A 9,820-nucleotide genomic window follows, 5' to 3' on the forward strand; every position below is an offset into this window, starting at 1 on the left:
CACTGGGTGATATGGGTTAGAGGGAGACACTGGGTGATACGGGTTAGAGGGAGACACTAGGTGATACGGGTTAGAGGGAGACACTGGGTGATATGGGTTAGAGGGAGACACTGGGTGATACGGGTTATGAACACACGAACATACAAAATAGGAGAAGTAGACCATTCGGCCTATCAAGCTTGCTCGGCCATTCAATAAGGTCATGGCTGATCTGTTAGTATTACTAATTCCACATTCCAATCCACCCCCCAATAACTTTTGATTCCCTTGCCTAAAAACTTATCTACCTCTGCCTCAAAAATATTCAATGACCCCGCCTCCACCACCTTCTGAGGCAGAGTTCCAGAGTTGTGCAACTCTGAAAGGAAAAATTTCTTATCTCTGTCCTAAAAGGGTGACCCCTAATTTTATAACAGTTTAGTTCTGAACTCACCCCCAAGAGAAAACATCATTTCCACGTCCATCTTGTCAAGGCCGTTCAGGATCTTATATACTTCAATCAAGTCACCCCTCACTCTTCTAAACTCCAGTGAAAACAAGCCCAGTCTGTCCAACCTTTCCTCATAAGACAACGCACTCATTCCAGGTATCAATCTAGTAAACCTCCTATGAACCACCTCCAACGCATTTACATCCTTCCTTAAATAAGGAGACCAAAACTACATGCAGTATTTGAGATCTGGTCTCACCAATGCCCTGTATAACTGAAGCCTAACATTCTTACTTTTATATTCAATTTCTCTCATAATAAAGGATAACATTCCATTAGCCTTCTTAATTACTTGCTGTACCTGCATACTAGTTTTTTGTGACTCATGCACAAGGACACCTAGATCCCTCTGCACCTCGGAATTCTGCAGTTGTTCTCCATTTAAGTAATATTCTGCTTTTTTATTCTTCCTGCCAAAGTGAACAACTTCACATTTTCCCACATTGTACTCCATCTGCCAGATTTTTACCCACTCGCTCAACCTATCTATATAGGTCTGCAACCTCATGTCCTCTTCACAACATACTTTCCTACCTATCTTTGTGCCATCTGCAAATTTAGCCACCATGCCTTCGCTCCCCTCATCTAAGTCATTGGTATAAATTGTAAAAATTTGCAGCCCTAGCACAGTACCCTGCAGGACTCTGCACATTACATCCTGCCAATCAGAAAATGACCCAGTTATGCATACTCTCTGTTTTCTCCCAGGCAGCCAATCTTCTATTCATGCTAATTTGTTACCCCCCACACCATGAGCTTTTATTTTCTGCAATAACCTTTGATGTGGCACCTTATCAAATGCCTTCTAGAAATCCAAGTACAGCACGTCTACAGGCTCTCCTTTATCCACAGTGCAAGTTAATCCTTCAAAGAACTCCAATTAATTGGTTAATCATGATTTCCCTTTCACAAAACGATGCTGACTCTTCCCTTGAGTTTTTCTAAGTGCCCAGTTATAACCTCTTTAATGATCGATTCTAGCATCATCCCCACAACAGGCACCAGGCTAACTGGTCTATAGTTTCCTGTTTTCTGCCTCCCTCCCTTCTTGAATAGAGGGGTTATATTTGCTACTTTCCAGTCTGATGGAACCTTTCCAGAATCTAGCGACTTTTGGAAAATTAACATCAATGCATCCACTATCTCATTAGCCACCTCTCTTAAGGTCCTAGGATGAAGTCCACCAGAACCCGGAGACTTGTCAGCCCACAGCTCCTTCAGGTTGCTCAGTAAGGCTTCCCCAGTGATTGTCATTTCACCAAGTTCCCCTCTCCCTTCCACCTCCTGATTTACAGATATTACTGGAATGTTTTTTGAATCCTCTATAGTGAAGTCAGAAGCAAAATATTTGTTCATTTCATCCATTTCCTTATTATCTATTAACTCCCCAATCTCACTCTCTAGGCGCTCAACACTCACTTTACTTACTTTTCCTGTTTAAATACCTGAAGAAGCTCTTGCGATCCATTTTTACATTTCTAGCTAGCTTCCTCTCATACTCTAATTTCTTTCTCCTGATTAACCTTTTAGTCATTCTCTGCCATTCTTTATATTCTGGCCAATCATCTGACCAGCCACTCATCTTTGCACAGTTATACGCTTTTTCCTCAAGTTTGATGTTTTCCTTAACTTCTTTAGTTCACCATGGATGGTGGGTCCTCCCCTTAGAATATTTCTTTATAGAAGGAATATACTTATTCTGAAATATCCACTTAAATGTCTCCCACTGCTCCTCTATTGATCTATCCTCTAGCTTAGTTTCCCAGTTCCCTTCAGCTAGCTCAGATCTCATGCCCACATAGTTGCCCTTATTTAAGTTTAAAATACTAGTCTTAGACCCACACTTTTCTCTTTCAAGCTGGATGTAAAATTCAATCATATTGTGGTTGCCGCTACCTAGGGGCGCTTTTACTCTGAGGTCATGAATTAATCCTGTCACATTACACAACACCAAGTCTAATATAACCTGCTCTCTGGTTGGTTCCAGATGTGCTGCTCTAAAAAACTGTCTCGAAAACATCCAGTGGGACTACCCTCAGTTGATTCCATTCTTCTCAATCTGATTGTAACCAGAGAATGTCTAGCAATGTCCACCTCCAATGTTTTGCCAGCCAATGCTGCAGCTTCAGCTCAGCAGCCAGTGGAAACCTCTTCCACACTTTTAACATGTCTACACTCAATTATTTCAATGTTCTCCTGGCCCACCTCCAATCCTGAACCTTCCATTAACTTCAGCTCATCAAAAGCTCTGCTGCTTTGATCTTATTCCACACCAAGTCCCGCTCACACATCACCTCTGTCTCTGCTAACTGATAATGGCTATCAGGCTCCCAAAGCCTTAAAATTCTCATCCTCATATTTAAATCCCTTCACAGCCTCGCCCCTTTGCCATTTTTGTAATCTCCAGAACTCTCTGATCCTCTGTCACTGTCCTTCAGATGCTTTAAGTCACACATTGTGACTCTCTTTCAAAACCTCTCGCTTACTCCACCACCCCATAAAATCCATTTTTATCATTCAGCTTTTGTCCATCTCTCCTAATATCTAATATCGATCTCCTCTTTGCTTCGCCGTCCAGTTTGTCTGAATCTGCCTTGCTGAAGCAGGCCTGTGCTACATAAATGCAAACTGTTGTTGGTAAAAAGGCAGAAATGTTGGCTGCCACATTTCAGGGCAATATAATCCAATTCACAAATCTACACTGTAATCCACACTCTTCTTCCCCTCTGTATCCTCACTGAGCTGGAGTGAAGAGTTAGTTTCTTTCTATTTCTTCATTTACCCTGTCAGGGTGGTATAAAGTTAGGCTTCCAAGCAGCAGAGGGTTGTTTTACCGATTCCTAGTTTGATCAAAATCAGCGTTTTTTTAGTGTTTCAGTATCTTTCGAATTGAAATTGTTAAAATTTGAATAAAACTGAGGCCAGGAAAGTGAAGCTAGCATGATGAATGTTTTGGTCATGAGCTTCCTGTTATCAAGGGGCAAAGTGGATCTACATACGAGAGACACGCACACAATCATTAGCAAGAATATTACAATGGTTCTTCTGAGAGTTTTGGTATCTTCAACAAAAACATCAACCGACAAATTTGAGGGATCAGAGACATTTGGTATAGTGTGTTTGCAAAGTAATTAAACGGGGATCCCGGGATATAGTGTATTTGTAGAGAATATAATCTCTGGGTATGATGTATTTGTACAGAATATAAACAGACATCCCTGGAAATAATGCATTTCAAAGAAATACAGACATGCATTTCTATAGCACCTTTCACAACCGCTGGACATCTTCAAAGTGCTTTACAGCCAATTAAGTATTTTTGAAGTGTAGTCACTGTTGTAATGTAGGAAATGCAACAGCCGAGTTGTGCATAGCAAGATCCCACAAAAAACAATGTGATATAGCCCAAATGATCAGTTTTTTGTGATGTTGCTTGAGGGATAAATATTGGTCTCCCCTGCTCTTCTTCTAAATTGTATCATGGGATCTTTTGCATTAATCCAAGACGGCAGATGGAGCTTCGGTTTAACGTTTCATCTCAAAGGCAGCACCTCTGACAGTGCAGCATTCCCTCAGTGCAGCACTGGAGCACCAGAGTAAACTTGTGATCAAGTCCTGGAACCTTGTGACTCAGGGATGAGACTGCCACCAACTGAGCCAAGGGTGAGAATTGTAAAGAATGTAAACAGAGATCTCTGGGTGTAATGTTTTTGGGCGTTATGGCGGAGTGGAAGCTTCTACCTAATCCATCACAGCGCACCTCTGTGTATCGTAAGTGTACGTAGCTTTATTCTGTATTATGAGCAGTGTCTAAGGCACACTGGTGCTGCAAAATAACCAGTCATTTTTAAGTGGTGATATGGTGCCTGAACAATGAGCTGCTCTGCTGATGGTGTAGGAATGTGCCGAGGGAAGGGTGAGCCAATATCTCCAGACATAACTCTCTCACTTTCTAATTCAGCATCAAAATCTTCCCAGCATAGACAAAAGAGTCCCTTCTTGGTTTATTTTGGGTTGAAGTGAGGGGATTTTCAAATAATTCAGGATATTTATTTCTTTTGTTCAGGGTCAATATGAAGTATTCCCACAGCAGTAATACCTCAGCACGTTTCAGTGGAATTGAGAACCCCCCTCATAAGTAACTAGTGTGATGTACGGTCTCCAGTCACTGCTCGAACAGTACTTGTTTTGTGATGGTGCTCATGTGCAATTGGATCCAGGTGAAACTTCTGCACAAATTAATTCAAGGACAAAATATCCCACAGCACCCAACCTCCCTGGAAAGCTCGATAGTTGCAAAGGCTCCTTCAGTGACTCACATAGTCACACAGCAGTAAACTACACCCAAACATGTGAAATAGGGGCAGGAGTAGGCCATTCAGTCCCTCCAGCCTGCTCTGCCATTCAATAAGATCATGGCTGATCAAGATGCTGGATATTAAACAAGTCTTTCTGTCTCATTCACTCAGCCATCAGTCTTTCCATTTCCACTTTCTCCTTCACTTCTAATCTGTTTGTCTTTCATTTTTCATATCACTGCTTTTAATCTTCCTCATTCTCACCTCCCATCTTTTCCTTTAATTATTTTTTGTATGTTTGGAATGTGGGCATCACTGGCTAGGCCAGCATTTAATGCTCATCACTAATTGCCCTTGAGGAGGTGGTGGTGAGCCACTCTCTTGAACCACTGCAGTCCGTGTGGTGTGGGTACACCCACAATGCTGTTAGGGAAATCCAGCATTTAAACCCAGTGACAGTGAAGGAACGAAAGACGATATAGTTCCAAGTCAGGATGGCGAGTGGCTTGGAGGGAAACTTGCAGATGGTGGTGTTCCCATGTGCCTGTTGCCCTTGTCCTTCTAGGTAGTGGAGATCGCAGGTTTGGAAGATGCTATTGAAGGAGCCTTGGCGAGTTGATGCAGTGCATCTTGTAGACGGTACACACTAAAGCCAATGTGGAGGCAGTGAATGTTTAAGGTGTTGGATGGAGTGGCAATTGTCAATTCCCCTCGATAAATATGCCCAGTAAAGACATCTCCAATCACCAGATGTCACTATTCATCACAGCTCCCATCACAAGTTACCATCGATTTGAGGATGATGTCCACTCAGGGTTGTGAGTTTCTGCCATGGGTCTTCGTGTGACTGAACAGGCTAATTCCCAACCCACAGATCTTGGGGCACATGGGGCATACCCATGGGATAGTGGGATCCAGAGTGCAGGATTTTCTTCCTATTCTTTCCTTCGCTACCACTGCTCTGCCTCATTGTTAAGGCGCTGGGACCCAAAATGTGTTGAAACTCGGTAGACAGGTTTCAACACTGAGCGATTGATAACAAGCTCCTCCCAATCATTAAGGTCAATGCTGCAATTCCTCAAGGAGAGCTTCAGATTGTCTTTGATGTGTTTTCTTTGTCCTCCCCTAGAATGTTGGTCATTTGAGGGCTGAGAGAACAGGAAATGGAGGGGGAGACAGTTTTTAACCATCTGGACAGTGTCCAGTCCATCGCAGTTGATTTGGTAGGAGTTTTGCCTGAATGCTCATAGGGGTGGCTTCAAGAAGGGCACTAACATTTGTTTAACAGTCCTCCTATTGAGTCCAGATAATGCGGCAGAGGAATTGGGGGTGGAATTTCTCTAGAACTCTTGCGTGTCTTGGCCAATCTTGGCCTTTTGAAAAAGATAACTGCCAAAGTATGGGAAGTGCTCAACATATTCCAGAATCTCTCCTTCAACATATATGGGGGAGGTGGAATATTTGGCTGACCAGGTGCGGGTTGATAGGAGTTTTGTTTTAGCAACATTCAAGGACAGGCCGAGTTTCTGTATGCAGAATTGAAAAGATCAAGAGTGGCTTGCACATCCACCAGGAGAGGGCAACAACATTGCAATCATCCGCAAATTGTCGGTCATGTATGCCTATGATGGTCAGTTTAGTTTTGGCATGAAGACAACCAAGATGAGAGAGTTTTCCATCTAGACGGTATTTAGTACTGACAGAAGAGGGTAGTTGATCTTTGACAAGGTGAATGGTCAATGTTCAGTAATTGTAAACAGGATGGAGGCTATTACACAGCCTTGCTTGACCCCAGTCTGTATTCTAGAGGCGTCTGTTTCAGATTTCCCACTCAAGACAGTTTCAGTCACATCGTCACGAAGCAATTGCAGAATTGTGATTAAGTTTCTTGGACAACTAAATTTTGGGGGCACAATCCACAGAGCCTTGCGATTTACTGAGTCAAATGCTTTGGTCAGGTCGATGAATGCAATGAAGAATTCCTAGTGTTGTTCTCGACATCTTTCTTGGATACCACCAGTAAATACACCTCAAGCTTTCTTAAAGTAAACAAAGTTCCTTTTCACTACTCCAGAAAACAGTCACTTTACCGACTACCTCGAGGTAAACACAACTCACTTTATGGGATACTACCAATTAAACTCAGCTACCATGTCAAATAGAAAGAATGAATTTGTTTGCATAGCGCTTCAGGAAGTCCGTCTGCCGCCAATGAAATGCTATTGCTTTGAAGGGCACGCACTATTGTAACGTACGAAAGGCAGCAGTCAATTTGTGCAGAGCAAAATCCCATAAACAGTGTTGAAATAAATTAACAGTTCATTTGTAGGTTTTTGATCTTTGAATAGTACTATGGAATCTTTTACGGTATGTGAGTAAACCATTGAAAATCACTGCTCTGGTTGCTATATTCCACAAGTAATCACAGGTCCATTCACTAGACTGTTTGTTGCTCATTTCAGTTCCCAATAACCCTGCATCTTCACCCCTTTCTTCCCCTGAAAACAGGCATGTATTTTTCTCAAAGCAGAAACACTGAAGGACAGGCACTTTGGGTCTTACTCTGGAGAATTCTTCGACAAATGAGACAGCAGTCTCTCATCTGAAGCACATCCAATAAAACAATGAGAGATTGGTGCTAAGAGGTTCACAATGTCAAATAGGGTGCCAGACGCTAAACGTGATGCCACAGGTTAGCACTGTGTTCCATTCCCCCCCCTCCCTCCCCATCAGCAAGATATCTGAAGGAACCATGAGTCCACTCTGAATACTCTTTCTCACTACTTGCCCATGTAAGTCACCTTTTGTGCGTCTACTGGTATGAAATCAAACTGGTGTCAGTTTCTGTGGAGAGTCTCAGACTTCCCCCCACCTCCCCAGGCTGTGATCCTAATCAATCAAATCCAAACTTTTGCTTCTTACAGACAGGATAATGCTGCAGAGCTAACCGCTGTATGCCGAAATATTACAAAACCCTGAGCAAAACACCGATTTTACTTCATAACACGAGAAAAGCCTTGATGCTAAGATGTTGGCAAAAGTTGTTGCACAGAAGCAGAGGTTCATCTTTAAACGTCATGAGACTCTACCCAGTGAGTGTTACAGGGGCAGGACGCCTTCTGTATACTGTAAAACAAAGAGTAGGAATGAAGAATAAGCAGTACTGAGCAACACAGTTCACTGTCGCTGATGGGTGCCTGTCCAGTGCAGTAGGGGCCTTTAGCAAACTTTCATAAGTGGACGTTTCAATTTTACTGAACCAAATCATATTGAGGGAGAAAAATTCTGATTCCAAACCGCACGGTAAACAATCAGAATGCGTATTACTGTTCCATGCTGTTCATTACACTTGGCGAGAAAGGGCATGCTTACGAATCACTTGCTGAAAATGGTGAATTATTGCAAATGTAGTGCTAGCTCATTGGTGACTTGCCAATGCACAGAATGGATTTTGTCAGCTTTGGTTTTCCCAGCAGCAGCTGCATTATAGAAAGTGACTAATTTTACATGAAATATTTTGAGATCTCTCCAGGCAACAAGATGCGATATGAATGCACAGGCTGCCAGTATTTCTCTTTTCTTTCTTATTGTTCCCGGCTTCACTCAAACAATCAGCACAAATGCAGAAACTGCACAAAGACCTTCAGGCTTCCAGTGCAGAGCCCATGCACTCTCTACTTTCTCCAGTGCCTATCCCTCAGACTGAGCGTCTGTCCCTCACCGGGAAAAAGTAAAACAAAGTGCCTAAGTTACCCGATGCTGAAGCTGGGTGCCAAAGGACCCAGGACGTTGAGAAATGGCCAAGATTGGCTCATTTCCTTTAAGGGCCGAACCCTTCCTTTTGTCCCTGTGTTTATCCAGCACGGATTCCTTGTCGTTACCGTATCGCAACGGAGGCGGTGGCGAGACGGTGGCGGTAAGACCCCCATCGCCGTTGCCCACGGTAACAATAGCCCCCAGATTCGAAGGCACCGTTGCCAAGGCGACAGCGTGTTGGCATACGGGGTGAATCTTGGTGCCCACACTCAGGGTGCAGAATTGTGCTCAATCCCAGGCCCAGGGCTTGGCCTTTCTCCTCCTCACTCCCCCCCTTCCTCAAATTGGCCAAGGCTCGGGCCCAGGCCACAAAGCCTCGGGCTCTCCTACTCCCTCATCCCGGGAGCCCAAAATGAGCCGCCCAGAGCTACAACCAAGCGGCCAATGAGCCTGGCTCGGGTTCAAAGGGACAATCAGGGTGCAGAGAGTATTGGGGCTGCGGAGAGGCGAGGCCCTGGAAGGTGGTGGCGGGACTTACCGAGCGAAAGAAGCCGGATCCGGGGCCACGGCGGAGACACGGTCACAAAATGGCGGCGAGTCCGCGGAGAGTGGGAAAGCGCGACACCCGCGGCCACTCCAGGAACTGCAGCCAGGCTCAGGTCCGCCACCAGCGGCCACCCCGGGAACTGCAGACCGGCTCTGTCCCGCCACCCGCGGCCACCCCGGGAACTGCAGCCCGGCTCTGTCCCGCCACCCGCGGCCACACCTAGAACTGCGGTCCGGCTCAAACCCGCAACCAGCGGCCATTATGGGAACTGAAGCCTGGCTCAAGCCCGCCACCCGCGGCTACCCCGGGAATTGCAGCCCCGACTCAGCTCTGCCTCCAGCGGTCACCCTGGAAAATGCAGCCCGGTTCAGGCCCACCACCCGAGGCCACACCCGGAAATGCAGCCCGGTTCTCTCCGCCACCAGCAGCCACCCCAGGAAGTGCAGAGCTGCTGAGCCCCGCCACTGAGTGGACAGTCAGGGAACTGCAGCCCGGCCCAAGCCCGCCTCCAGCGGCCATCCCTGGAACTGCAGCCCGGCCCAAACCCGCCTCCAGCGGCCATCCCCGGAACTGCAGCCCGGCCCAAGCCCGCCTCCAGCGACCATCCCTGGAACTGCAGCCCGGCCCAAGCCCGTCTCCAGCGGCCATCCCTGGAACTGCAGCCCGGCCCAAGCCCGCCTGCAGCGGCCACCACGGGAACTGCAGCCCAGCTCAAGCCCGACACCAGCG

The 9,820-nt window shown here is 45.6% G+C and overlaps 1 protein-coding gene across 4 annotated transcripts in view; it reads right to left on the reverse strand.

Moving 5' to 3' along the window:
• The window catches only part of LOC144669456 (CCR4-NOT transcription complex subunit 3-like), an 86,983-nt gene extending 77,813 nt beyond the window's left edge, over positions 1–9,170 (reverse strand). For 2 of the 4 annotated variants that reach the window (XM_078531903.1, XM_078531901.1), the window contains exon 1: positions 9,083–9,136. The gene's annotated coding sequence lies outside the window, so the exon portion shown is untranslated. Of the gene's footprint in view, positions 1–9,082 lie in introns of all 4 variants that reach the window. The other 2 variants (XM_078531904.1, XM_078531902.1) reach the window with 2 other exon arrangements.
• Between the last annotated feature and the right edge of the window lie 650 nt (positions 9,171–9,820).

The sequence above is a fragment of the Cetorhinus maximus genome, chromosome 29 (genome assembly GCF_964194155.1).
Source record: "Cetorhinus maximus chromosome 29, sCetMax3.hap1.1, whole genome shotgun sequence".
Lineage (NCBI taxonomy): Eukaryota > Metazoa > Chordata > Chondrichthyes > Lamniformes > Cetorhinidae > Cetorhinus > Cetorhinus maximus.